The sequence below is a fragment of the Balaenoptera acutorostrata genome, chromosome 3 (genome assembly GCF_949987535.1).
Source record: "Balaenoptera acutorostrata chromosome 3, mBalAcu1.1, whole genome shotgun sequence".
Classification (NCBI taxonomy): Eukaryota; Metazoa; Chordata; class Mammalia; order Artiodactyla; family Balaenopteridae; genus Balaenoptera; species Balaenoptera acutorostrata.
The window spans coordinates 10,790,543-10,815,519 of record NC_080066.1 but is presented as its reverse complement, the minus strand read 5'-3'; the positions used below and the strand labels follow the sequence as shown (position 1 = coordinate 10,815,519).

Here is a 24,977-nt window from a genome sequence, read left to right as displayed (position 1 = left end):
GTGCATATATGAGTCAGAACATGGCCAGCCAGAGGGCCACAGCCCTTGCCTGTAAATCCCTTGAGACTGTGGTACATCAAAATTGTGCATCAGGTCTGCTGAGGGGAGAGCTTTTTCCCATGAGGCCACCAGGTGAAGCCCTTATAATTGTCTGTAGTTGCCTTAAAAGCACACAGAGGTTTTTGTCTAGGAACTTCTAATAAGTTTCCCCACTTTGAAGAAGTCACACAAGTGAGAAATAGACAATTTTTAAGAATAACATTTGGTGACTCCGATATCCTACTTTCAGTAAACAATAGAACACCTAAACAGAAGATCAATAAGGAAATAGTATAAACCAACAGTACATAGCAGACATCTGTAGAATAATCCCTTAAGATCAGGAACAAGACAACAACGTCTACTGTTACCGCTTCTATTCAACATTGTATTAGAGGCACTAGCCAGAGCAGTTAGGCAAGAAAATGAAATAAAAGGCATCCAGTTTGGAAAGGAAGAAGTAAAAATATCTCTATTTCCATATGACATGATCCTGGATAGAGAAAATCCTAAGCAATCCACAATAAAACTATTAGAACTAATAAACAAGTTCAGCAAAGATGCAGGATAAAAATCAATATATAGAATCAACTTAATTTCCCTATTAGCAATGAACAATCCCAAAATGAAATTAATAAAACAATTCCATTAAAAGAGCATCAAAAAAGAATAAAGTATTTATGAATAAATTTAACAAAAATGTGTAAGACATATACAGTGAAAACTATAAAAGAGATTTAAAGAGATTTTAAAGAGACCTTCATAAATGGAATTCATGGATTGGAAAACAATATTATTAAGATGTCAAACTGATCTACAGATTCAATGCAATCTCTGTAAAAACCCTATCTATCTTTTTGCTGAATTTCCCAAACTGATCCTGAAATTTGTATGACAGTACAGGAGGCCCAGAATATTCAAAACAATGTTAAAAAGAAAAACAAAGTTTGAGGATTCACACTTCCTAGTTTCCAGACTTACTACAAAGCTGCCGGAATTAAGATATACTGCAAAAAGTACTGGCATAAGGATCAATCAATGGACAGATCAATGGAATAAAATTTAAAGTCCAAATGTAAATCCTTATATTTATGGTCAGCTTATTTTTTTATAAGCATATGAAGACAATTCAGTGAGGGAAAGAATAGTTTTTTCAACAAATGGTGTTAGAAAAGCTGGATATCCACATGCAGAGTAATGGAGTCGGATTCTTATCTCACTCCATATACAAAAATTAACTCAAAATGGATCAAACACCTAAATGGAAGAGTTAAAACTGTAAAACTCTTAAAAGGAAACGTAGATATAAATCTTCATGACTTTGGATTAGGCAATAGTTTCTTGTATATGATACCAAACCACAAGATAAAATAGATAAGCTGGACTGCATCAAAATAAAAAACTTTGTGCTACAAATGATACCATCAAGAAAGTAAAAAGAAAAAAACAGAATGGGAGAAAATATTTGCAAATTATAAATCTAATAAGGGACTTGTATCTGGAATATTTAATGAACTCTTACAATTCAATGATAAAAAGACAGATAACCCAATTTTAAAATGGGCAAAAGATCTGAGTAGACATTTTTCCAGAGAAGATACACAAATGACCAATAAGAACATGAAAAGAGGCTCAACATCATGAATCATTAGGGAAGTGCAAACCAAAAATTATAAAATACCACTTCACAACCACTAGGATAACTATATGAAAAAGATAGGCAATAACAAGTATTGGCAAGGATATGGAGAAATTGGAAGCCTCACATATTGTTGGTGGAACCTAAAATAATGCAGCCATGTTCTAAAACAGTTTGGAATTTCCTCAAAGTGTTAAACATAAGTTTACCATTCACAAAAAAACTTGTTTGTGAATGTTCACAGCATTATTTATAATAGCCAAAAAGTGGAAACAACCCAAATGTCTATTAGCTGATGAATGTATAAACAATGTGGTATATCCATTCAATGGAATATTATCAATAAAAAGGGATGAAATATGACGTATGCTACAATGTGAGTGAACCTTGAAAACGTGCTAAATCAAAGAAGGCAGTTACAAAAGACCACATGTTGCATGATACCATTATGAATTGTCCAGAATGGGCAAATATATAGAGACAAAAAATAGATTAGTGGTTGCCTATGACTAGGGACAGAGGAGGAATGGGGAATGACTGCTAATTGGTATGAGGTTTCTTTCTCGGGTGGTGAAAATGTTCAAAAATTGATTGTGGTAATGGTTGTACAACTCTGTGAATAGAATGAAGAACCATCGAATTGGACACTTTAAATGAATGTATGTTACGATGTGTGAATTATATTGTACTAAAGTTGTTTACAAAAGTTACACAGCATTTCTGGTTCCAATAATAACAGAGTAGCTTATGTTGAACTAACCTTCCAACAGATAATAATTAGAAATTCTGGGCAACATACAAAAACAAAACTGTTTGAAGGTAATGGAAAATTACCCAAAGGAGGCAGAAACTAGAAGGAATTTAACCTTTGGATAACAGAACTGCACTGGCTGGGTTCCATATTATTTGACTTTCCCCCTGAGGGTGCTCTGCTGTTTATGTAGTGTGTGGAGCTGCAGCTCAAGCAAGAAGCTGCAGTCTAAGTGTCTGGAAGTGTTGGGGAGGATGGAGTTCAATTCTGCTAGAGAAGTTGGAAATTGAGGGGATAAATTGTGAAAAGGAGGGATCCTTTCATGAACCAGTCTGAGTCTAATCCGGAGAGAAACTATACAGTAATTTGAACGGTGGAAGTTCAATACAAAGAGTTATTAAACCATGACAGTGAGTAGCTATAAAGATATAAAGAGAACGCTAAATGGCCTCCTAGGGCTGAGGGAAAGTACCCAAGGAAGGACAAACTTGGAAAAGGGCTCTGTCCCCGAGGCAGGAATTCAGACCTTGTTGTAGAAGGTGTGGCTACGGCCCACTGAATGGTAGAGAAATGCACCGGGTTAGCCAGGAAGAGTTGGACAGGTGCCAAGCAAAACAAGAAACTACTTTCTCAGAACCAGGTGAGATAAGGCTGATGCGGAGGCATGCAGAGAGAGTAAAGGCTGTGGCAGCTTACGCACAGACTGGGCAGCACCTGGGTAAAAATTGCCGCACTTATAAAAAAGCAAGGCCCAACTATATGCTGTCTCCAAAAGATGTACTTTAAGTAGATAGGATAAAACTTAAATGCTTGAAAAGGATATACTAAGCCTAAGAAAACTGGAGTGGTACATTTTACCATAATGATAAAGCTGTTAATTCATCAGGAAGGCATGACAATCCTAAATATGTATGCATGTAATACCAACTTCAAAATAAATAAAGCAAAAAAATAGAAAGCTAAAAGGATAGTGAAATGAATTCACAATTAAATCGAAGATTTTTACACCCTGTCTTGATAAAATTATACAACCATACCAAAAAAATCAGTTATACTGTAAAAGATTTGAAAACACTTGACATTGCTATTTATATACACTACACCCAACAATGGAAGAATACACATTCTTTCAAAGTACATATGCAGTGTTCCTCAAGATAGCCAGAAAAACTCAATACATTTTTTTAAATGGAGATATCTGAAGTACATTCTGTGACTTCAATTGAGTTAAGTTAGTAATAAATAATATGTTAACTCTAAAGGCCCCAAATAATTGGAAATTAAACAATATCTAAACAACCAGTTTGTAAAATAAGAAAATCACAATGGAAATGAGAAAATATTTCAAAGTGAATGATAATAAAAATACAAGATATCAAAATTACTGAGATGCAGCCAAAGCAGTGCTTTAAGGACATTTATATAATTAAATGCTAATGTTAGAAAAAAATATGGCTTGTGCTTCCACTTTACAAATCTACAGAAAGAATAAATTAAGCCCAAAATAAGTAGGAGAAAGGGAATAATAAAAATAAGAATCTAGTAAATAGAAAACAGACAAACAATAGAGAAATCTAACAAAACGAAAGGCTAGAATTTTATTTTTAAAAGTACTAAATTTTTTTTTTAATTTTTTTAAAAATTTATTTATGGCTGTGTTGGGTCTTCGTTTCTGTGCGAGGGCTTTCTCTAGTTGCGGCGAGCGGGGGCCACTCTTCATCGCGGTGCGCGGGCCTCTCACCGTCGCGGCCCCTCCCGCTGCGGAGCACAGGCTCCAGACGCGCAGGCTCAGCAATTGTGGCTCACAGGCCCAGCCGCCCCGCGGCACGTGGGATCCTCCCAGACCAGGGCTCGAACCCGTGTCACCTGCATTGGCAGGCGGACTCTCAACCACTGCGCCACCAGGGAAGCCCTAAAAGTACTAAATTTGACAAGCCCCTAGCAAAACCAATCAAGAACAAAAAGAAAAGAACGCACAAATTTAAGATTTTAGGAATAAAAAAGAAAATATCACCAAAGATTCTGCAGGCGTTAAAAGGATAACAACAAGAATATAATAAAACTTTCTGCCAACTAATTCTAAAACTTAGATGAAACAGAGAAATACTTTGAAAAATATGACTTACCGAAATTGACAGAAGACGAAATAGAAAATCTGAATAGGCATATTCATATTAAATATATTAAATTTGTAATAATAAAAACCTCTCAGAAAGAAAATGATAGGCCAAAATGTCTTTACTAGCCATTTCTATCACGCATTTAAGGAGGAAAGAATGTCAGTCTTAAGCAACTGTTTCAGATAATGAAGAGAGGATACTTCCCAACTCATAGTATGAGGCTAACATACCCTGATACCAAAACCTGACAAGGATATTATAAATACATAAAAAATAACCCTCATGAATGTATATTCAAAATTCCCTAACAAAATATTAGCAAATTGGATCTAGAAATAGGTAAAAGTGATAATACATTGTGGCCAAGTGGTGTTTATCTCACAAATTCAAAATTAGGTTAATACGTTTTTAAAATATCAAATAATATAATTCACCACATTAACAGGGTAAAGGAGAAAATTCATATGACCATCCCAAATGATGTAGAAAAAGCATCTGACAAAATTCAACACGTATGTATAATAAAAGCTCTCAGAAAAAAAAAAATAGAAGAGCTCTTTCTCAGTATGATAAAGGACATCTATCTAAAACCATACTTAATAGTGAAATATACACTTTTTCCTTAAGATCAGGAACAAGGCATGGATATCCGTTCAAGCCAATACCATTCAACATCATACTGGAAGTCCTGGCTAGTTTTAACAAGGCAAGAAAAAGAAAGGAAAGGGTACAAAATGAAAAGGAAGTAGCAATATGGTTTTTATTCATAGACAACATACTTATTTACAATAGACAATCTGAAGAAATGTACAAAACTATAATGAATAAGTGAATTTGGCAAACTTGTAGGATACAAAGTCTATACAAAAATCAATTGTTTTATAGATAGTAGGAAACAACTGAAAAATGAAAAAAATTTAATTATATTTGCTGTGGCATCTAAAACCGCTAATCACCTAGAAATAAATGTGTCAAAAAGTGTGCAGGACATCTACACTGAAAAACTACAAAGTATCACTAAAAGAAAATAAATTAATAAACGGAGGCATGTACCATGTTCGTGAATTAAATAGTGTCGATTTTCTTCCATTTGTTCTGTAGAACCATTGCAATTGTAATCAAAACTCCAACAGGCATTTCTTGTAGAAATTAACAAGTTGATTCTAAAATTTATATGGATAAGCAAAGGATCTAGACTAGCCAAATTAATATGTAGGAAGAACAAAGCTGGAGGTCTTATACTATCAGATTTCAAGAGTTACTCTAAAGCTACAGGACACAATGCAGTGTTAATTGGACAAAGGATAGATAAATAGATCAGTCAGACAAAATAAAGTAGCCAAAAATAGATCCACACACAGAAGGTCAATTGATTTTTTTTACAAAGGCTTCGAGGTAATTCAACATGAAAAGTAAAGTCTTTTCAACAGATGCTGCTAAAGCAACTGGATAAATATGCCAGGAGGGTGGGGAAGGGGCAGGGGAGGACACACAAATCAGTGAACATGAAAGAAAAAGTGAATAATTTGGAATTCATGAAAGTAAAAACCTTTGCTCATCAAAAGATGTCTTTGGGAAGCCTTGGGTTACTGGGAGGGGTGGGTGGGGGGCTGTCCTGGAGGTTGCCATGGCTACTCAGGCATTGCCTTCACTTATAATGTGTTATTATACTGGTTCGCACAAGTAGAAAGTAAAAGCGTAAAGGAAGGGTAACTAACACAAAACGATGCCAAGAAATTGTGGTGAAACACATGAACACCTCAGCAGCTATGTTGTGAAGGTTGAGATAAGGTTAAAGGGAACACAGGAACCTTACCTGTTGGCCTGGCGACTGCTCCAGTGAATAGCCACTGTTAAAACAACCTGCGTTCCTGCCAGTGGAGGTGCCGGGAGGGGGGAGGTTGATCTTTTTCTTTCCTTGACTTCCCTCTGTTTTGTATGAGACCTTGGTCCTACATCCCGGATCTGCCCTGTTCTTCCTGTTGTGTGTTTTTTTTTTTCTCGCTCCTCTCTTTCCAATAACTGGCAAGTGAGCAACAGTAGTTTGCATATATTTTTTGTCTTACTTTCCCATCAGTTTGAGCTAAACAAACAAAAAACCCTACTGGCCCTTCTTACCGAACTGCTTTAGTGTGACACCACAAAAAAATTCTAGTTTCATCCTACTCACACAGGATCAGTGTCTTTTGCTCCTCAACCCTTAATATGTTTAGGTTGCAGGGGGAGAGTCAGGAGACCGGATGGCAGCTAGAGGTCTGGGTACACATCCTCTCCTCATGCCTCTGAGGGGTTCTCCCTCTCCTGAGCCAAAGTGGATCTGTAACTGTGTAGCTTCTAAAATGAGATAATGTGAAGATGTTTTGAAAATTCAAAAGGCTTTCCCAATACATGGGCAATTTCTATATTTTATATTTGGTATAAAAATACATTTTATATTTCTAATTTAATCTATATTATTTTTTCAAAGAGCAAACAGATGTCTTTTCCTTTTATTTTTTAGTTCCTAGAAATAAAAGTAGAGGTGCTTAAGTTAAGGGAAAAAAATCAGTTCATTCCAGTGCAGCAGTCCCCACCCTGGGGCTGGAGGGGTTAGCGATGGTGAGTCCACGGTGTAACGGGTTGAATTGTGGCTTCCAAAAAAGACAAAAGGTAAGCTCAAAACAGGGCAGAAGCATGCCTGAGACAAATTTTAAAAGCCATAAACAACAAGCATAACACACACAAGAGAAAGGGCCTCTCCTTTATTTCTTTCACAAATTAAGTCAGAGGCTAAAAGCACTCTCATGCCAACGTGAAACTGGCTCTGCACCGAGAATGTGATAGTCATTCAGTCTCACAGGAGAATATACACTCAATGATTCCATTTCTGTGAAGTTCAAGAACAGCCCAAACTGACCTATAGTCATGAAATATTGTTGCAGATGAGAATCCACAGAACTTAGAACCTGTCTAGACACTGCGGACATGTAGGAGGCCTATCTGACAGCCCTCTGAGGCCTTTGCAGCTACATGCCCTCACCCCTCCTCTCTGCAGACACGAGGGTGCAGCGAGAGCTGCTACTGCTAGTGAGTCAGCACCAGGCAGGAAAGGTTAAAAATATATCCAATAAACAGTGCTCCTCAGTTATCCAGATAAATTAGCACATATGTGAGAAAATAAATGCAGACTAAAGGCCTGTTTAAGGTCTTGCATAAATTAAGGAATTCTGATGTGACAACACTCCTGGAGAGAGAAAACATCTTTACAAGAAGCAGCAGGAAACAGGCCCCAGGTCTGCGCCTCTCCTTTTCAGCACCTCTTCTAGCATCAGTGCCAAAGCCTTTCCAACCTCGGCACCAGCTCTCTCTGGTATCCTGGAGGCTGCCTCACTGAACTCTCCCAATCTGAGCAGTAGACCATGTCCTGAATAGTTTCTTTCCTTCTCCTTTCCATCAAAACTTCCCTGTCCTGCACCTATGCTTTCTAGAACTTATTCTATCCTAAGTGGCTTTCAGTTAGTTGTCATCACTCTAATCCTTTCAGATAAATTTCACTAGGGATTTTTTGAAGATATAAAAAGTGATTCTAATGGTAGCTATTTTAGGCACTGTGACAAGCAGTAAGAAAAATGTTTTTAAATTACCTTTTTATTAGTGCCTTTAAAATTAAACTATTTAAGACACATCCTAGTTAAACTTGCCTTATGAGAACTTAGTGGTACATCTTATTCAGTGACTCTTATCAGAGGTTATTCCAAGAGCTCCTCCTTTTCTTTGTGACTTGTTATCATGCTTCTGAGTTTATCTTAATGCATTTAGTTTGTTAAACTTAAGAAGGTAGCTGAATTTGTAGCTAATGATTCCTAAATGAAAACCACTTTCATTCATTCATTCAATTAGCATAAATGGAACATAATGCCCAGTGGAGGAGATATAGTGTACAAATGGTATTGCAATGCAATGTAATATGTTCTGTAATAAAGGAAAAAAGGCTCTGTGAGCACAGAGAAGGGGACTGCTACCTATGGAATACAGAAGAGGCTACAGAAAGAAGTAAATATTTGCTCTCTGGAGTAACAATTAGGGAGGTTGCTGGGAAAGGAATATTCTAAGATTAATGGCACAAATACAGGCATGGAGTTATGAAAGTCTGTGCTTGTTTAGGTCTGCAAAATCTATGTGGCTAGAATATGGATAGATGTAGATGGCATTGGAAGAGAGGACACATAAAGGATGGTGGGGACATAGAAGAAGGGATTTTGTATGCCATTGTAAGCAATGTAATCTTTATTTAATGAAAAACAGGAAACCAAGAGTGGTTTCTAGGCAGGGGTAAGATATTACCAGATTTATATTTTGGATGGAAAACCTGTAGCAGAATATGGAGTATAACTTCTATTCACCAAGATAAAGACGTTCTCAAGGTAGCAAGCAAGTAGTATTCCTCGAAACACCTTTATTTCCGTGGCCTTGAGCCTGTGGCATATGGTTCAAAAGACAGCTTTTCCAGGTGATACCCACTTTCCACGTGATCCAGGACACGGCCATGTAGATTTCCTCTAGTCTGAGGAAGGCAAAGGAGTAGAGGAAGTCGAGGAATTGTGAAGTTAGGGTGCATGGAACTGCAGAGGACAATGAATGGCAGGAGTGGACGGAAGAAGGTTCTGTGCGTGGGAAAGACCTTAGAGTTCAGTTCTCATAGAGACAAGGGTGGAGCAGGGGGCAGAACACGGCAGGAATTTCAAAGAGAGAAGGCCTGTGTCTACACGTAGAAGCAGAATTACCCAAAGAACACTGACTTCAAACTACTTAGGTTGTGAGGCAGTTAGTAACTTGACTTTTACCAATAAGGAAATGCAACTTTGGATACCAGACAGCTTTCCATTAAAAAGAAGAGGGAATAGAAAGCCCAGAGATAAACCCATGCACATCTGGTCACCTTATTTTTGATAAAGGAGGCAAGAATATACAATGGAGAAAAGACAGCCTCTTCAATAAGTGGTGCTGGGAAAACTGGACAGCTACACGTAAAAGAATGAAATTAGAACACTCCCTGACACCATACACAAAAATAAACTCAAAATGGATTAAAGACCTAAATGTAAGGCCAGACACTATAAAACTCTTAGAGGAAAACATAGGCAGAAAACTCTGTGACATAAATCACAGCAAGATCCTTTTTGAACCACCTCCTAGAATAATGGAAATAAAAACAAAAATAAACAAATGGGACCTAATGAAACTTAAAAGCTTTTGCACAGCAAAGGAAACCATGAACAAGATGAAAAGACAACCCTCAGAATGGGAGAAAATATTTGCAAATGAAGCAACTGACAATTAATCTCCAAAATTTACAAGCAGCTCATGCAGTTCAATATCAAAAAAACAGCCCAATCCAAAAATGGGCAGAAGACCTAAACAGATGTTTCTCCAAAGAAGATATACAGATTGCCAACAGACACATGAAAGAATGCTCAACATCACTAATCATTAGAGAAGTGCAAATCAAAACTACAATGAGGTATCACCTCACACCTGTCAGAATGGCCATCATCAAAAAATCTACAAACAATAAATGCTGGAGAGGGTGTGGAGAAAAGGGAACCCTCTTGCACTGTTGGTGGGAATGTAAATTGATACAGCCACTATGGAGAACAGTATGGAGGTTCTTTAAAAAACTAAAAATAGAACTACCATACGACCCAGCAGTCCCACTACTGGGCATATACCCTGAGAAAACCATAATTCAAAAAGAGTCATGTACCATAATGTTCATTGCAGCAGTATTTACAATAGCCAGGACATGGAAGCAACCTAAGTGTCCATCAACAGATGAATGGATAAAGAAGATGGGGCACAAATATACAATGGAATATTACTCAGCCATAAAAAGAAATGAAACTGAGTTATTTGTAGTGAGGTGGATGGATGTAGAGACTGTCATACAGAGTGAAGTAAGTCAGAAAGAGAAAAATAAATACCGTATGCTAACACATATATATGGAATCTAAAAAAAAAAAAGTCGTTCTGATGAACCTAGGCGCAGGACAGGAACAAAGATGCAGATGTAGAGAATGGACTTGAGGACACAGGGAGGGGGAAGGGTAAGCTGGGACGAAGTGAGAGAGTGGCATGGACTTACATATACTACCAAATGTAAAATAGATAGCTAGTGGGAAGCAGCCGCATAGCACAGGGAGAGTAGCTCGGTGCTTTGTGACCACCTAGAGGGGTGGGATAGGGAGGGTGGGAGGGAGACACAAGAGGGAGGAGATATGGGGATATAGTTATATGTATAGCTGATTCACTTTGTTATAAAGCAGAAACTAACACACCATTGTAAAGCAATTATACTCCAATAAAGATGTTTAAAAAAAAAGGACATTCTTTGAAAATGTTGACAATTTAGAGTAATTCCACCTTTGATGTGTTTAAACTATGTCATCTTGGCCAAATCACTGAACCTTCTAAGCATCTGCATTCAGGAAAATAGATAATCGAGTATGCAATAAACAGTGACAATTACACGTACAGATTCATTTTTTATTATCGGTGATGGTTATATGTTAAACAGACCACTGCAGAACAGGAAAGTGAATAGGAGGAGGATTAAAAATATATTGAGAAATCCATTGGGTAATGCTTACTGACAAATTCTTGAAGAGCTTTTATGGTAACCTACAGTTAAACTTAGATTTTTATTTTCAGCCCTTTATTTGGAACTGAGTAATACGAATGTCTCTTCTCCCAGAGGAGCGAGGCAGTGGATGACTCAGACTGAATCGGGCTGGTAAAGCAGTTCCCTTATCATAGCAATTTGATGTTTATGTTGATTTGCCATCTAGAGAGAATTTATAAAGATCAGGTGTAATCACCTGATGCTCACTTTAAACAGAAAGAAAAAGGATTTTGCATCAATCCTGAAGGAGTAAGTGTAGGAGAAATAATTATACCACTCTAGTTGATATAGTGCTTTCACATACATTTTTCCCATCCTGGGAGGGAGAGAAGAGGTTATTAACTCAGCGTTCCAGATGAGGAAGGAGATGGTCAGAATGAGCTGCTCAAGGTCATGCAGTTAGTAAGTAGCAGAGCATTCCCTTTATGTATACAAATGCTAAAATCTTTCCCCTATATTCCTCTGCCTCTCAAGAAATCCATGCTTCTTTCTGCCCAGGGCATTGAGAATTAGTACCGGCACTGGTGACTTCCCCACAGAGGGAGATGTGACTGACCAATCCCAAGCGTGGCTTGTGACTGTAGCTTGAATAATTACTTTTTTAGACTTTAAGTGTGGTTTATAGGACCTGTTGTTTTATATGTTCTGCACACTTTCTTCAACAAATTGGAAAGAATCTTCAGACTCTGAACAGAGAGACAGTTTTTTCCAGTGAATGGTGGATGCAAAAGTCTCAAGGGAAAGGATGACCAACAAAGCTCAGGTAGACAGATGGGCCTTGGCCAAGGGCTAGGGGGCCGCCTTAGGACCAGGAAATAACACACCGAACAAGCATTTTGTGTATTTTCTTCTCGGCTTTAAAAAAGCTTTTGTTTTTAATCATCTTATTATATATTGTGTCTTTTCACCATTTTTTCTCCTTTCTTCTCAAAATACTGTACTTCAACTCTTTTTCTGTGCACTCTGTTGCATCTTTGTTTCTTTATTGAGGTCTGGGGTTCTTAAGATCCTCCGGTTTCTCTGAGGTCATTTTTCTGTATCTTGCCACCTCCACATAATGCCAATTCATAGATATCACATATGGTACCTTCTCCATTTTGCTCTCAGATCCCCAGTACTTAGAAACAAACCTCCAGACCCCATTAAGAGCCAGGCATTTATAGTGATTACAATGAATGAGTTAAGAATCTTTTCCTGCATTTTTTTATTCCTTTATTACAAAAGTAATATATTCTCATTATTTAAAAAAAAATCAACTAGTACCAAAAGATATAAGTTAAAAAGTAAAAATCCCCCTCTCCTTCCCTACCTCCTCAGCCGCCAAGCTGGCTAGGCTACCCAACGGTAAGTAGTCTTAATAGGCCATTGAGTGTGCAGCCAGACGTTCCTTTTTTATGTATATACAAACAGAATCATATTTTAATACTGTTTATGCAACTTTTTTCATTTATAGTTTCTCTTAAAGATATTTTTACAGCAACAGAATCAGATCCATTTATTATTTTAAAGTTTACTGTTGTGCATTTTGTATGGATGTAACATGAATTACAGACTTAAACCGTTCCCTCTGGGTGGAGAATGTTTTCGTTGTTTTTCTGTTACACACAATGCTTTAGTGAATATTCCTGGACATACATCTTTGCATATTTTGTATGCATGTATATGTAGAGCATTTTTCTAGAAATAGAATTCTTACTGCATTTTATTAGGTATTGGACGCTTTCCTCACCCTTCCCGGTCTTGGTCTGAGCTGTGGTTATCCCAGGTCCATGTGTGGCTTGCTGCTGGGCTGTAAATGGTTATCAGCAGCTCTTAACCCTTGCTAAGTTAAAACCACCTGCAGAGCATTTTAAAAAAGCAAATTATTCAGGCTGTGCCCTGGAACTACTGAATCAAAGTTTTCAGAAGGGAAACCTGGGCTTTCATATGTTTTAACACCACCATAGGTGATTCTAATGTTGAAGGCTGCTGATTTGGTTTTTGGTTTCCATTTTTTCCCATGATTATGGCTGTACTTTCTCTCTGACTCAGTGGTTCAAACTCTGGGATGTCACTCTTTCCTTTCACAATTTCTCTTCATGAATTACCCCAGTTTAGTTTTTTAGCATTCATTTCCCCATTTGTTAACTACATTCTTTTATCTTTAGTTATAACTTTCATTTCTTTTTATTTGAAGATTATTTTTACCCTATAAACAACATTATTCAATTTAAGCCCTCCTTGTTTACCACCATGAATAAGCTGGTCAGAGTCCTAGGGCACCAGGCATTCGACGACATTCAGCCTCCGTCAAAGACCACTGTCCTTACCTGATTACTCTATCTTTCCTACGTAATGGCAGGGCAGACAGTAACACATAGTGATAACTTGGGCTCCAGACTCAGGCTCAGTTTGAACCCCAGCTCTGCCACTTATTGGCTGTGTGACCTTGTACAAATTCCTTAACTTTTCTGTGCCTCAGGTTTCCCACAGGTAAAGTGGGGATACTAATGCCTGCCTGAAAGGATTGTGGTAAGGAACAAGTAAGTTGTTCAGTGTAAGACACTTTAAAAGTAATTGGAGTATCGCAGGCACTCATTAGATGCTGTTATTTTTATTATTGTCCAGCTCCCTCCTAAAAGATGACAGACAGACCTCTGAGTGGCTTCCCTCTCGGGTGCAGGTTTCCTCTTTCTTTGACTTCTTCATCTGGTTATACATTGCCATCTGCTTTCCATCTTCCAGAATTTTGTTGATAGCTATCGTCTGTTGTCATTTTTACTCATACTCTCTTTGGCCTTCAGAGTTTTACAGTCATTAACTAGAGTTTCCAGAAGTAACAGACATAAACATGTTCAATCTGCCAGGTTGAACATGAAAGTCTTCATTCTTTGTTAGTCACAATTTAAACATAGATATAAATACTTGAAAAGATCCAAATTATTTCTCCCAGTGCACTGTGACCATATCATGTTTTTCTTATTGTTTAAAAATATTACAACCAAAAAAGTCTTTTCTCAGCAGCATCTAGTCATGAGCCATGTGCAGTAATCTCAGAATTATGAACTTGATGATGAGTTAGACTCCACTGGAGAAGGCAGCCTCGGTAGATTTCTTTTCATCTTTTAAAAATGTCTTCTTTAAAATTATTTTTCACATTATTCTTTCTCTAAATGCATGCCCTGGGTATTTAATGGCTTTTTGTTCTATACTCTTCTTATATCATTTGCTTTGAACACAGGTAGATAATAGTATTTTTGATGATTTCAAAGTAGGGTCTCCTTTGGTGGTAGATAGCTTCTAAGGTGGCCCCAACGATCCCTGCCTCCTGATATTCACAGCCTGTTCAATCCCCTCCCTTTGACCACCCTGTTTCTAATTAATAAAACACATCAACATTGAGAGCATGTCACTTCCGCAGTGAGGTTACAGAAGATTATGACTTCCATCTTGCTAGCAGACTCTCTTTTGGGCTTTGATGAAGAAAGTTGCTGTGTTGAGAGGTCCCCATGGCAAGGAACTGAGAGTGGCCTTCAACCAACAACCCGCAAAGACTCAGGGCCTCGGTTTCCTCATCCTTCAAGGAACCAAATCCTGTCAACAACCACATGAGCTTGGAAGTGTATCCTTTCCCAGCTGAGCCTTCAGATGAGACCCCAGCCCTGAGCAGTACTTTTGTTGCAATCTCAGGAGAGACTCTGAGACTGGCAAAGCCTAGATTGCTGACCCACAGATACCATGAGATAATAGATGTGTTTTTTAAGCCACTAAGTTTGTAGTAATTAGTGATGTAGGAATAGGTGATTAATACACCTGGCTTCCCCTGCTTTTACCATCATACTAATAGCTCTGTCACTGCACTAAGGACACTCAGTTTGCCTTCTCTGTTTCTTTCCTTTCCCTATATATTCCATTCTGATGTGACAATATTCAGAAGCTTCTTTTCATTTGAAGATAAATGTATAAGAGGACTAAACAGATTGTTGATTCAAATGTGAAAAATATAAAAAGTAATTTGCCTGTGTTAAGAATAAAACTGACATTTCTCCATTTATCTGTGGTTTATTAAGTGCTTCCATAAATACTGTAGGAGTTTGCATTATTTTCATTAAACTGCTGAGGAAACTGAGGCCCACTGAACTTAAGGTATTGATACTTGTCCCAGGTCATGTGTGTAATTAGTGGTAGAGCCCAGACTTGCCCTTAAGACAGCTAACTCCAAATCTCTCTTTTGATCCTTTGCACCAGGCTGCCATCTCCCTCCACCTGACTTGTAGGCAACTCATATATTTGCACTGTTTGACAAATGAAATTTTTAAATTTCCTTTTAGATTTTTTTATCTTATCAAATCTCTTCTCCTGCCATATACATATGGCATATATATTTTGAAGCAGGTGTATCATTCTGACAGCAGTCACAGCAAAAATTTCTAAGATACATGTTACAAATATTTTTATTCTGAATTAAGTAAACTCTCCCAGTTTCTAATGGCCTTTCGTTACTATTCTATTTACCGACTCTTGTACTATTTTTGTCCATTATACAAAAAAGAAAAAAAACCCCAGAATCATTAAATCACTGATCATATTCAGAGCTCATTTGTTTCTGAACTTGTCCATTTCTCAAGAGATATATTTTTTACCTCTCTGCCAATTTATTAGCTCATAGATAAACTGCATCTTTCTTATAGTCACATTTTAGGAGAGGACCCAGAAGGTTTAATTTTATGCTCCTGCTATCTGCATGGATTAAACAAAAAGATTCAGTTATCCCATGCTGTCTTACTATTTACTGAGCCCCTGTAGCAGATATTAGGATGGTTTCTTATTTAAACTAACCTTTTTTCTAATTATAGAAATAATTTAAATACTAGGAAGTACATGCATACCTAATACTGAAAGCAGAGAATCACTGTCAAGACCATTAACTTTGTGAGATATGTATATATATAAATATATATATATTGAAATATACACACATGTATATACATTTATATTTATTCAAAATCATCTTTGCTTAATACATATTTACAGTAAGGTTTTGAACTGAAGCCTAACAAGAATTTATGCCCATTTTAGAAATATTAATTTTTCATAGTAACAAAACAAAACCAAAAAAAAGTTAGCTATGATGCTCTGGTCATAATCTCAGCACTGTGCTCACTAATGTGTTTTTCTCTCAGAGGAACATGCAGTTTGCTCATGAGAGCATTGCAAGAGAAAATAGGAAGCAAAACCATAGCTTCAGATTTTTTGTTTCTTTTTTTGTTTCTTTTGCTTTTTTGATGATTATAGAAAGTATAATTTTTAGCTAGACTTCTTAATAGGAACAAACAGAACAATACATTTTCCTGTTGGCTTTTATGTGTATCCCCTTTATGCCCTGTTTTCTGGAATAAATTAAGGATGTTAAATTAAGAATAATAAGCAGGTAATAGGTATACTTTTACTTATGTGTGTACATATATGTGAACATATATATATTCATGTATACAAATACATTTTAAGCATAATCAGTATCATACTGTGAGCGTATTTTATGCACTCCTTGTTTTTTCACTTAACATAAATCCTGAGAGAATTCCTGTATTCATTAATATTTTTCAGAGCACGATTATTAAGGATGGTATAATCTTCTATCATAAGTCATGTACCATAATTTATTCTTGACCAAAACATTATTTCTTTTGAACACATAAACTGAGGTTATAAAAGTTTAAAACAAACAGAGTCATTTGTTTCTACATGTATTGTTTGTTAGGGTATTTCCACCAAGTGCTTTTTCTTGTGGAGCAATGGGAAGACAGACTAGGGAAGCTCCCTGTACTTTCTAGCTGCATCTTCTTTGTGCCCTTCTCTCCACCTTGCCGCGTCTTTCCGCTTTTCCGTGGGGAGCTGAGCATCACATTTCTGAGTGCTGCATCCTGGGAATTCTAACCTGTGAATGGACGGAGAAGAGAGGAGCTGATGGGGGAGGGGTGGTGATGAACTGGAAGGCCCCAGGACTGGCTGATGGAGAAAGAGTTCCTGCATGGTTAGGGCGCGACCCAAAGTTTTCAAATGTGTTTGTTTTGTTTAGTAAAAGCCTGTGGGTCTCAGAGCTAGAGCCTGACAAGGAGTGTGAATGAAAATCTTTCTCTGTTATCTTTGGGCCTTCAGATCTTACTCTGGTTCAGGGAATGAGGCATGTGGTGTTTTATTTAAAAAGTGCTTCTTAGCTCTATGCTGTCTATACCAAGCAGTGAGTAGACTCACTCCTGAGACTGTGGGATCTTGTCATCTTTGCCTTTAGTTTTTAGATCTGTCACCCTTTAATTTCTTTTTTTTTTTTTTTTTTAGGAGTATTACATTGGGAATTTTAGAGGGGCTGTGGCATATCTCATCTGCTGTCACAATAACCCCAAAATGTTCTTTGTATGTATTAATAAAATTTTTATGTATTTTATATTTTTAGTCTATTAATTTATCCCTTTTTTGTTGCTTTGGAATAATAGGAGTCAAGTGCAAAGTAATAAGTTTTAGACCATGGTTGTGTAAAGTCTTAATCACACCCATAGACCCCTTCATGTGTGTAGTAATTTGTATTAAGTATTTTTCTATTTTTTGTAGTTTGAATCCAACTTTAGATATTTAGTTAAACATTTACAGGACATGCATTTTCACCCTAAATAAATTTCCTGTGGATGGAACCATATGTCTTGCCAAATATAGAAAAAATAATTTAGAATACATTCAAGGACTTTGAATCTACTTATTTTTAAAGCAAGTCACGTATAAAAGTGCTTTAATATACTTAGTCCTGCCTAAATGATTCATTTCCAGCCTCCTAGTTCAAAAGATAGCAAACCTGGGTAGATTAAGTACTAGGTTTTAACACTAGATATTTCCAAGTATTACTTTTGTGGACCGTCCTCCATCAAGATGAGATATAAGCGTCATTCTCCCTTGTTCAATAAGGAGTGTTGGGAGCACAGTAAACTTAAGAGGGATGAGTGGGCCCGGAAAATATTTGACTAGCAAGACTTTTCCTTGTATGGAATAGAAGGAAATTGTAGATGCAGTAGAGAAAGTCCTTAAAGCCCCAGGGGTCCCTCAAATCCTTATCAAAGGGCAACTTCATCAACAAAAGTCTCACCACCGGCATCTGTCCCCGTGCTTCCATTACCCAGGAATCTTTTTTTATAAATAAAACTGTTCACACACACCAACAGAAACCCCAACGCATGTAACACCTTCTTCACCTATAAAAGTGGTTTAATTCACAGCCAGTTTCACTGAACTGAAGCAAGTAACACTTGACGAGTCAATTAGGAAAGTAGAACTGCTGTGTCCAACACTATTAGGAAACTTGCTCAGATCCTTAAAATATCAGGCCTAAAACAGGTGCTTCACATCTTTCAGTGTCAGAGCTTTGGGTAAAGCACCAGACTGTTCTGACTGCCGACGGTTCCACCTTCTAAACATTATTCTTCCAGAAGCACCAGGCCTTGTACCTTCTGAGCAAACATAGCAGAGGTCAATTTTCTACCTCTGGTGTTGTGTCTATATTTGCAAAGGAAAATTATTTTAAAACATTCTTCTATTTTGTACATATTTGAAAAGACTAATAGTCTTTTCTCTATGATTCTCTTTTCTTCCTCATTCATTGTGTTCAGTATCCAAAAGGTATAAGCAATCAAGCTGACTTCAAAACTAGCTTAAAAAATCACATTTGATGAAATGGGTGGATAATCTGTGCAGATTTGTTTGGAATGAGGGGAATGCTCGGAAGGCTATTTCCAAAACAGCAATACTTTTAAAAATCACAATGCCTAGAGCATCCCACCACTAAGATCAGCTGGTTGAATTTTGTAAGCAACTGAAGAAACTTCCAGTGTTGAAGAGCCAAGTTGTTAAAATGCCCATAGGGGTACATCCACCTTAGACCTTCACACTGAAGGCTTCCTCTCAACGAGATTGGGGGAAACAAACCTCTAGGCAGAGTATAGTGAGTTCCCAAGAGGCAATATTAAAGGTAAAAGAAAACCGGTGGTTTTGCTGTGACCCGTTTTCTCTTGCTAGCCCTGAATGTCTCTTTTTCTCTCACCCCACCCTCCTAACCCTAACAGTTTATACACTGTGCTTATTCGCCCAGCAGTTGTGCATGTTCTTTGGTCCGTAGATGGTTCGCTTATATCCTGCTTCTCACACATTAAATAAAATATCTTTATATCTGTCATTAGCCTCTCGTATTGGAAAGAAAACGGGAAAAGTTTTCCCTTGAAATATGTACTTTTGAAAATACACCTTAGGCAGCTCTTCCAGTAAAGGAATTTTTTTTATGGGTTTCCTATTTTGATAACCATAGGCAAATCAGTGAACCCCATTAAAATTAAGTCTCTATCTTTAAAATGGGGATAATAAAGTATATCTTGGACCTTAAATATAAGTAACGTGTCTAGCACAGTGATCAGCGGGTGGGCCTGAGCAGCTATTGTTGTCATTTGTACAGAAAAATGACAGCTATTAGTATTAGCAGCATCATTCATAAATCTTCAGCTCAGTGGCTTAGTTTTTCTTCATTTCTTCTCCTACCAAGGTCTGTGATGAAATTTGCTATTAACTTGGGATTTGGGAGGAGGTATTTATTTTACAATAATTTGTTATACATTTATATACATTATATTTAACAAGAAAAGGTTAAATATAGGGATGTGAAAAACATTGAAACAACTTAGCCTTGTTTTTGCTTTTTTCTCATTACAGATTATATTAACTAATACAAAGCTAGATCTGAATGGGATGTCTTACAGGAAACTTACACTCCATATATCCAAAAATGAACTTACTATCCTTTCTCCTTCTTCACTTCCTCTCTCCTCTCTCCCTCCCTTCCTTTTTTAATCTCATTCCTCCCACATTGGGTTACCTCCTATTACAACGTACAGTACTAGAGAATAGGCATGCAGTCATGAATAAGGCAGTTACAATCCCTGCCCTCGTGTCTTACATGCTAGTAAGACACATTCAACAAGAGAATTACAGAAATAATTATATCAAAATAGATTTGACGAGTGTGATGAAGGAAAGCTCAGAATTCAGTACAGTACCGTGCAAGCGAGATGGAAACCTGACTTGGTCTGGGGGTGCTGGGGCGCATCGTGGATGCCAGCCCTGACCTGAGACGTGAAGGACACGGTGGGAGTGGGGAGAGTTTTAAGCAGAGGTAACATAATTTTTTCAAATTATGCATCTTTTTCTTTTATCTGTTTCTTTTCAAACACAATCATCGAGGGCTTCCCTGGTGGCGCAGTGGTTAAGAATCTGCCTGCCAATGCAGGGGACACGGGTTCGTGCCCTAGTCTGGGAAGATCCCACATGCCGCGGAGCAACTAGGCCCGTGAGCCACAATTACTGAGCCTGCGCGTCTGGAGCCTGTGCTCCGCAACGGGAGAGGCCGCGATAACGAGAGGCCCCGCGCACCGCGATGAAGAGTGGCCCCCGCTTGCCGCCACTAGAGAAAGCCCTCGCACAGAAACGAAGACCCAACACAGCCATAAAATAAATAAAAATAAATAAATTTTAAAAAAACACAATCATCCTCCCAGTCATCCAGGCTTAAAATCTTTACATTATCTTTGACACTTTATTCTCTTTTGCCTCAACAAATAATCAGTTGCTCAGTTTTCTTGATTCAGCAGCATCTTTTCCTCTATTCCCATGCGTGACTGAATTCCCATTCTCACTGCATTTGTTACATCTTTCTTTACCTTTTTCCTGTAGCTTTATTTTTTCGTTCATTCAACAAATATATCTGAACATTTCCTGTGCGCCAGGCCTCTGCTAGTGCCAGTGTTACAGAAGTGAACACGATAAGCATGGCTGTCACAGCGCCTACAATCCGAGCTGGTGCCACGGGTCCAGTGCTGCCATAAAGCAGGGACAGTGTCCTAAACCACCGGCAAGGCTTCGTCCCCCTAGAGGAAGGGGTATTCAGGCCGAGGCCTGCGGGTGAACAGGAGTAAGCCAGGTACAGGGGAGACTGGGGGGCTGTGTAAGGAACGTCCAGTGAGAAGGGACAGCACATGCAAGGATTGGAGGGCTTGGGTGGAGGAAAAGCAATGATGTAGTAAAGGCAGGCTGCTGACAACCAGCTCGAGTAATTTTGACTTTTTCGTGGGAGCCAGTGAAAGGTTCTAGGCAGGAGAGTGAGGTGTCAGAAACATCACCCTAGCTGCCGTTCGGGAGCTGGAGGAAAGAGGAATGGTGGAATAAGCTATAAGAAGAGGGAAAAGGCTGGTGGGAAAGATGATGGATTGGGATTGTTTTTCTTTTTTCCAACTGGTCTTCTCACCTTCACTGTCTTCTCCTTCCATGGGCAGCCAGTCTTCTTGCATGCTCCTACCAGAGTAACTTTCTGGAACACACTTCTGATCTCAACTCAAAGTTTAATGGCATGTCTGCTCTTGGAATAAAATCTGAATTCCTCACCCTGTTATTCACAGTTTACAGTGAACTAGCCGCGTCTCTGCTTTGAAGCTTGATATTCTACACTCCCCTGGATGTCTTCCCGCTGTGTCTGTCTGTACACTCCACACTCTGAAGCATCCCCACAACCATGGCTCTGTCTCAGGCCCCCGTCCTCTTTCCTCTTTGCTTCCATACTTAAACCCACTCCTCCTTCATGCGCTCTCAGTTGTCCAGCCTCCCGGGATAACTTTGCTTGTTTCCACTGAGAGAAATTTCCCTTTTCTCTGAATCCTCAATATGGTGCAATTCATGGTATTATGGCATTTGTCATCTCCCCACATGGTAGAACTATTTGGAGAGGCAAGCCAGTGCAGCTCTTATGAGCATGAACTCTGGAACCAAACCACCTGGATTCAGATCCCAGATCTGACACTTCCTAGCTGTGTGGCCCTGAGCATATCACTTAAATTCTCTGTGCCTCATTTCTCTTCTATAAAATAAAAGTCCCTACTTCATAAGGTATTGTGAGGATTAAATGTGCAAGTAATGCAAAAATGTATAATTTAGTATCTAGCAATAATGCTGGATAAATATGTGGTATGATCGTACCAGTATTTTTATCATTTACTTGTAACATCCACTCTTCTAAATGATAACTTGAGGACCTAATCTGCATCGGATTTACTTTTATGGCTTCTAAATCCCTTACTGCCTCACGCAAAGTAAATAAATAGCGAACGTGTAAGTTAGAGTCACAAAGACCAGTGAACCCTAATGGGACTTTTCAAATAGTTTATTTTGAAGATAATATTGTATTTATTAAATTAACTAAAATGGATCACTGAGCAAATATTTTACATATAAATGTAAAGCACACCGGATTTTACATTTGATTCAGGGAGAGACCCCTACAGATAACTATAATATAAGGTAGAAAAAATATACAGTCCAAAAGTGATTATAGGAATTCAAAAGGAGTGGCTAGAAGCATTAGTAAAGAATTCATTGAATTCATGAGGTGCAATTATACTGCATTGCAGGGGTAACTTTTAGAACAAAGCATTCATAAATCAACTCTCATAATAATATTAGCCAATACTTACTGAATACTCACTGTAGCAGACACTATGTGTATCGCACTGAAACTTCAGAACAGTCCCATCTGCAAGTATTATTGTTGTGTTCATTTTACAAATGGGAAAACTGAGGCATAGCAAGGCAGTGTCTGTCAAAGTCATACAACTAATAAAGAATAGAGCCAGGTTTGGACCAGGGAGACTGGATTCAGAGCCTGTATTCTCCACCACCACACTGCAAAATTGAGAGTTCTACTTCACTATTTGCTGAACTGTTTCTAATATGTTTTATTAAGTTCACTGGAGTTTCATTTTCTATTACTTTTTAAACTTACACCTCATCCAGGGAAGTTGAAAAAAATTGTTATTCTTTCATTTATTTCTGACCGACTCAATCTTTCACTTACAGTAACAAGTTCTCAGATTCTTTATCTGTGAAATAAAAGTTTGAAGCTATATCAGTAGTTCCCAAACAGTTCAAGAGCAATTCTTTCTTTCAAAATAAAAAAAATCATGCAGACGTCTGTAGTGTAGTTGTTCGCCTTTGCTTATTCATTCTCTTAGTTGTTGCTTGTTGTGAAATAGAAAAGTTTGCAATGAGTCTCAGGCTTTTGCAGCCCCCAGGAATCCACTGTGCTGGAATAATCTCTAAAGCCATTTCTAGTGGAAATATTTGAGATTTTATATATTCTAGACTTTAGGGTCCTATCTCTCTAGTTTCTAATCTATCATTTCTCTCTGCCATGAGAAGGAACACTTATGCTTCCCTAATCCCTTAATCTTATATCAAGTTTTCTCTATTTTTCTTTCCCATAAGTTTTCCCTTCTTCCTTGAGCTCCGATTCCTTAGTAAACAGTACAGCTTACTTTGCAGAGCTCATAATAACCACTGGACCCTTGTGCATAGGAACTATGTCTAAAACTTATGAGCTAAAACTTAGAATACAAAGTTACAGAATTGTAACTTGTTTTGTGAAAATAGAAAATAAAAGAAAGATTTTATATCAAGTTTTGGATGCAGTTTCCTGGTAGATTAAATTCTGAAATCAAATCTTTATCTCTATCTTCAGCATAGACTTAGTGAATTAGAAAATTAAGGACAAGTACTATATACACACAAAGGAACATTATCTCCTGTCCACGTCTATTTTTTACCTTCTTCTCATTTCTTCTTGACACTTTTGGCCAGTCTTTTCCCCAGTCCTTGAGAATTTAATCATAATGGTCTTGTCAATGCTTAATTTAATACTTTTATATAGTAGAAATATTAGAGAGATGCCAGCGTAGAGTTACAGGTAGTGTCATGCTTGGTACGGCTGGAGAGAGGGGCTCCATTTGTCAGATACCAGGAAGAAAATGTCAGCACCCACCCCACCTCCCCCAGCTATGCTTTCTGTTTTCCAGTATTCACATCTCTGGGATGAAAAACCAAAATGACACTTTAGATTTTAGGAGTGGGCATACTCTTCTGTTACAGTGACCGTGTGCTCAGCAGAGTCAGTTCAGGCCAGCTGCTCCAGCAGGAGAGGGCAAGGCCACGTTTTTCAACGGCATTAATCCTTTAGCAGGTCCAAACCATTTCCTATTCAATGAGGGCTTGCTCAAAACCACGCGGTAGCAGACGAAAGGTCGTGCGTACTGTGCTTTCACAGGACTTTTGACCATCCCCCGGACTTGGCCACTTGTTCCTTTGTGTCCATGGAACCTGCACAGATGTTTATCACAGCACCTATACTGCTTTGATGCAATTTCTTCTTTATTTATTTATATTTTAAAAATTTATTTATTTTATTTTATTTTTGGCTGCGTTGGGTCTTCACTGCTGCATGCGGGCTTTCTCTAGTTGTGGTGAGCGGGGGCTGCTCTTCATTGCGGTACGTGGGCTTCTCATTGCGGTGGCTTCTCTTGTGGAGCACGGGTTCTAGGTGCACGGACTTCAGTAGTTGTGGCTCGCGGGCTCTAGAGTGCAGACTCAGTCGCTGTGGTGCACGGGCTTAGTTGCTCCGCGGCATGTGGGATCTTCCCGGACCAGGGCTTGAACCCGTGTCCCCTGAATTGGCAGGCGGATTCTTAACCACTGCGCCACCAGGGAAGCCTTCAATTTCTTCTTTATATGGCTTTCTTCCCTTTCTTATTGGCCTTTGTACCCATAGCATCTAGTATATTGCCTGGCTCATGATAAATGCTTAATTAATATTCGTTGAATGAAAACTCTGGAGTGAGAAGAGAGGAGCTAGTGAAGTAATGGAGCCAAGTACTAAGTGAG

The 24,977-nt window shown here is 38.2% G+C and overlaps 1 protein-coding gene across 1 annotated transcript in view; it reads left to right on the top strand.

The window, feature by feature from the left end:
- Positions 1 to 24,977, top strand: part of GPR158 (G protein-coupled receptor 158) — a 344,117-nt gene that overhangs the window by 277,841 nt on the left and 41,299 nt on the right. The gene's annotated exons all lie outside the window — the stretch shown is intronic.